Source organism: Mus caroli, chromosome 8 (genome assembly GCF_900094665.2).
Source record: "Mus caroli chromosome 8, CAROLI_EIJ_v1.1, whole genome shotgun sequence".
Classification (NCBI taxonomy): Eukaryota; Metazoa; Chordata; class Mammalia; order Rodentia; family Muridae; genus Mus; species Mus caroli.
Window position 1 is genome coordinate 94,837,840 of NC_034577.1, and position 6,077 is coordinate 94,843,916.

Sequence of the window (6,077 nt, forward strand, 5' to 3'; positions counted from 1 at the left end):
TATATATATATATATATATATAAGCTCTCTATCTAGAGAGAGAGAATACAGATATATTAGATAGATAGATAGATAGATAGATAGATAGATAGATAGATAGATAGATAGATAGATAGATAGATAGATGATATAGATAGATAGGTTAGATATAGATAGATATAGATATAGGTTATAGATATAGATTATAGATATATATTCTCCAATTGAAAACCATACGGTCTTAAAGGTACAGTTGAATAGTTTACCAAATGTATATTCCTTTGTTAAGTAGCTCAAAGGAAAAGATAAGGGATTTCCAATTCACTCCCATGTTCTTTCCTGTTCCTTGGAAATCCACCCCTGTCCTCCACCCCTCAAAGACGACTGTCTCCATTTCCTTCACTTGTTTCTTTTCCATCCCTTATGCATCTTTAAAAATGAATCATATGGCCTAACATTCTTTTGCATCTGGCCCCATTTTCTCAGTTTGTGGTTGTCATCTATGTTACTCCATTGGCAATTTATTTCATGTGTATGTGCATGCGCACTTTTCTAAGTGTGTGCCAGTGGTGTCCAGGTATGTGGATGTAGGTAGAAGCCACAGGACAACCTCCAGTGCCGTTCTTTGGGAAAGTCTCTTTGGGGGCAAGTCTCTTAGTCAATCACAGATTTGCCAAGTAGGCTGAGCTGGCTTGGAAGCAAACACCAGGAATCCTCCTGCCTGAATCTCTAGGACTAAATGTGAGTTCTGTCAGTCAAACTCAGATCCTCATGTTTGTAAGACTGAACTCAGTTGACTGAACTGTCTCTCTGCTCTTGGTAGCTGATTCTTTATATTGCTGAGTAGGATATGCTATTTTGTGAGAGAAGCTTAATTGGTCTCTTTGGAAGACTGGGCTCCTTCAAGTTTGTTGGCTCTTAAAAACATTCTAGCATTCCATTGCTCTTGGCTGGGTACCTGGCAGTAGGACAGTATAAGTAACTCCTATTTGATGTGCTCGTGCTGCCTTGCCTGATTAGGGAGCAATAGACACGTGGTTTAGGAGCTGGGGGGTCCCCAGGATTCCAGGGCTCCCACTAGATGTTTTCCCAGCAGATCATCTCTACCAACCTGAAACAGAAGCAGCCTCCTCCCAACTGACACTCTGTGCAGCCAACTGTTCAGTGTTCTGCCAGCAAGGAACAGACCCTGCCCCTTCCTTATCTCCAGAGATTCTTTTTCCACCTATGATGAAGACTTTACGGCCCCCAGCCTGGCTCCCAGTTCATCCTGTGTATATTTTGAGGCCCTCTAAACAGCCTTCTTTACATATCTCTTTAGGGACTTGCTTTCCTGTCATGAAGGTAAGATGTAAGATGAATTGCCTATGATGAGTGAGACCCTGATGAAATCTGATAGGCCTAACTGTGGAGATGGCCAAGCCCAGTCCTGATGGAGCCTGGATTGAGGTTATGATTACACCCTCTAAGCCAGAGGACCAGCTCTGAGGAACTTCCCTCAGGCTCCCACTGTGTCCACTTTGTTTCCCACCCCAGCAGTCTGATTCAGCCCGAATTTTGCCTTCTTGTCATCTCCAAACATGGTTCCCATAACCACTGTGTGGGCGCTTTAAAATGTGTCACATAAAACTACCATCAACAAAATGCATCCAGTTTTCAACTCTCTCGTCCCCTTGAGTTGGACAGTGTTGACAGGCATTAGCATATCCCTTATTACTGCTCCTGAAAACGCTGTGTGTCCTGTGGCCCATGAGGCTCGTGTTCCTATAAGAGAGCTCTGGATCTCATGTCTAATTCTGTTCTTATCTTCTACACTGTAATTTCCAGTAACTTCTGTGAAATGAACTAAATGATGTTCAACATATAGTGTTTAAATCCATCTGAATAGAAATGGATTTTCAAAGAGAAATGCAGTCACTAAAACAGAAGCCATCCTAGAGAGCAGACAAGGGGAAATGGTGGAAATGCTTTGCCATAAAGCACACAACTGTCTCCTGCCTGAGTGGTGGCCTTCCCCACTTTAGTATTCCTCCCCTCCTTTATCATCTGGTGCCACTCCTGTCTGAAGCAATCGGATCCATCTTTCTGAGGTTTTGGCCTGTGAATGATTTACCTAGAAGGCATGTATTAATAAGAGCAAAAACTGCAGCCACGCCCATAAATTCCCTAGGAAAGAAAAATTCTTCTCATTACTTTGGATTTTTGCCCTAAAGGGGGGTCTAATCTGGCTGTTCCTCTCTCCATCAGCCCGAAAACATTCAGACCCCAAACTTTCTCTCTGTTCTACCTGACCTGAGCATCCTTCATGACTCCATCATCTTGCCTCCTTTCTTTGAAGACATAGTGCTTGCATGAAAGACTTTAGTAACTTAGTGTGCCTTCCAGTGAGTCACCTTTAAGTGGTCTCTCCACAAGAAATACTCACCAACTTCTCTTTAATCCCACTTTTCAGAAAGGGTCTCATATAGTCCACGTCAACCTTGAACTTACCATATAGTCAGAACGAAATGAGCTTTAATTTCTGATCCTCATGTTCGTGCCTCTGGAGTATGTGGGTTTACAGGCCTGTAACATCGTACCTGGATGGATTGGGTGTTGAAATCTAGCTCAGGGCTTCACGCATGCTAGGCAAGTGCTTTACCAACTGAGCTACAACCCAGCCCCCAGATGATAACACCATTTGAGCCACCTAAGAATTTCGCCCCATAGCAAAACGAGCAGCAGCTTGTGCGCCTTTGTTCTTGAGTATATCTATTATGAAATTGTCCACTATCCCAGGACTCGGGCCTGTTTCTCATTAAATTATTATAATAAAGTGAAGTGGAAATGAGCATCTCCATAGCTTTCTTTAATGTCAGTTCAGGCCTTTAGAACCCCTCCCCCCAAAATATTTAATGGGAAGTATTTTGTGTGGACCATTGGAGTCCCAAGTCATCATCTTCTTAGATTACTTTATTTATTTATTTATTCATGCATTCATTCATTTATTCATTCATTTGGTGTATAGGTAGTTTGCTTCCATGTATGCCTGTGTCATGTATGTGTAGTACCCACATAAACCACAAGAGGACATCAGATGTCCTTGAGCCAGAATGACAGAACAGATGGTGGCTAGCCAGGTGGGTTCTGGGAACTGAATTCCGATCCTCTGGAAGAGCAGCAATCCTTTGACTCTCCAAGCGCTCTCTCCAGCTCCCAGTCTTCCACTTTTTTACAAAACAGAAAACAGGCCTCCAAGCTCTTGTTCTTGTAACGCAGTTCACTGACTTTTGACAAGTCAAAATGAACTTGTGACGTGCTCAACTAGAGCAGCCCTGCCCCAGCTGCTGGGAGGAGAGCATGTGAAAGCGTGCAGCCTTCTGCAAAGGGTGCTAAGGGCCCTGCTTACAAGTGTCTTTGAGGGCTTGTCCATCTCTGAGCCTCTGGGACTCCATCTCAGGGAGTCTCTGACATTGCACTCTCATTTTTTTCTCTGAAATTTCAGACCCCCAAACTGATCCCGAATGCCAGATCAAGGTATCACTCAGAACGGAGCCCTGGCTCCTTACCCTTGCACCCTGTTGCACTGGATGTCCAGAAATGAATGTTTCCTACACGGATCTTTATTTTCTCCCTTCTGAAGATTTTATGGTTATGAATGTCCTCGTCTTACAGGGAATACCGAGGAAGCAGCCAGCTTGGCATGGGTCCCCTGGGACAGAAGCCAAGTGTTGAAAGCATTTTCTTGTCTAGACTAGTGAATAAGCTGAAACTGTGGAAACGTGGAAAGCCAGTGGGCACGTGTACAAGGATGAGGGCTGCTAGCCACAGAGGAGAACTCTCTGGTCCTGAAGGAGCAGCTTAAAAGAGCTGTCCATAATGTTGTTGCACCTACAGGGTTGCAGATCCCTTTAGTTCCTTGGGTGCTCTCTCTAGCTCCTCCATTGGGGGCCCTGTGATCCATCCAATAGCTGACTGTGAGCATCTACTTCTGTGTTTGCTAGGCCCTGGCCTAGTCTCACAAGAGACAGCTATATCAGGGTCCTTTCAGCAAACGCTTGCTAGTGTATGCAATGGTGTCATCGTTTGGAGGCTAATTATTGAATGGATCCCTGGATATGGCAGTCTCTAGATGGTCCATCCTTTTGTCTCATCTCCAAACTTTGTCTCTGTAACTCCTTCCATGGGTGATTGTTTCCAATTCTAAGAAGGGGCAAAGTGTCCACACTTTGGTCTTCGTTCTTCTTCAGTTTCATGTGTTTTACAGGTTGTCTCATATCTTGGGTATACTAAGTTTCTGGGCTAAAATCCACTTATCAGTGAGTACATATCATTTGAGTTCTTTTGTGATTGTGTTACCTCACTCAGGATGATGCCTTCCAGGTCCATCACTGGAAAGAGAGGCCCATTGGACACGCAAACTTTATATGCCCCAGTACAGGGGAACGCCAGGGCCAAAAAGTGGGAATGGGTGGGTTGGGGAGTCAGGGGGAGGGTATTGGGGACTTTTGGGATAGCATTGGAAATGTAATTGAGGAAAATACGTAATAATAAAAAAAAAGAGCTGTCCATAGCAGCAAGGTACTGAAGAACACTTAGAGAGGTAAAGGGTGGGATGCCCGGAGGGAAAGCTAAGGAGAGGTCAGACAGCTGGGACACAGGAATCTGCTCAGGGTATATATATAAGTTGAAGGATGTGCAACATTGAACAAGCAAACAAGCAGGAACAGAACTTTCAGCAGACAGGTGGATCTCACTGTCGTCCACCGTAGCTACACAAGTTTCAACTATGGGCCCACCAGACATCTGTGCTTCTGATTGAGTGGCAAAAAAGACAGCAACTAAGGTGGGCCACAGGGAGACGTATACCACATTCCAACGCTGAGTGTCAAACCTTGTGAGCACTTTAATAAACGAATTTTATGAAGTAAGTCATCTTTACCATAAACTAGATTTGCATCCCTGCCACCCCAGTGCCCCGGTGCTGTGGCCTAATAAATGTAGCCCTGTTGCTCCCATAATATATACTTCATAAATCCACAGGTACCATGATCAGCAGCTTCTGAAGGATCCCAGACAACATTTCCAGTAAGTCCTTGTGGAAGCCCTGCCTAATCTCACAGAGTCCCTTCCCACACGGAATGGGCATTCCATGCAAGTCCCAGAAGGATGCTATTGTCAGTGCCTGAAAAAAAAATCACACCACACATGTGCAGATTTTTTTTTTTTTTTTTTTGCTAAGAAACACTTTACTTTAGGAAATGGCCTCAGTAGATTATTCTAGCTTTGGACAAAGCACAGAATGACTTCACTTAAGCACTAGAATACTGACTCTGCTTCTCCATCATAGCAGGGAAGTGACCAGTGACCAGAAGGGCATCGGGTAAAGACTAGCTCACCGTATGTGATGCTAAACCCAGGAGCTAATTTTACAGTGTTTACAATGCTGGTTTTTATTGTAAAGCAAAATGTATTTTCACTCACAGATCCTCATTTGCCTTAACTGGAAAATACCCTTGCTTCAGCTGTAGCTCCCAAGACTTTCCCATTAAACTCCAACCCATACATACACACACACACACACACACACATAATACATATTGAATATATATATATATACATATATATATATGTATATATATATATATATATCCCACAGACAACTGAATATACACAAACATATTTTATGTCTTTGTGTGTGTGTGTCACTGCCTATGAGAAGGTTCACATGCATATGGTGAAAAAGAAAAAAAAAAGTCATAGCAGTGTACACAAAAATACACTAGTATGTTCTGACCACTGGCTATTTCATTTTTAGGAATTTATCCAAAGAAAGCTAAAAACTAGATTGGCATTTCTGGGGGTGGAGGGAATTTTTTTTTAATTAATCCATCGAGGTTAAAGATAAATTGCAGAAGAAGAAATGCAAATGATTGATTAACATATGAAAATTGCTCCATCTTTTGGATAATTAAAGGAAAATTAATAAAATGGAGCCAGTAATGAAATCCCATCATAGTCTTTTAACTTGGCATAGACTAATAAAAAAGAGTAATATTCAAAACTGGAAAGGCTGTAGGAAGACAGTCCCTCTCATTCATTAAGGAGACAAAAAGGAA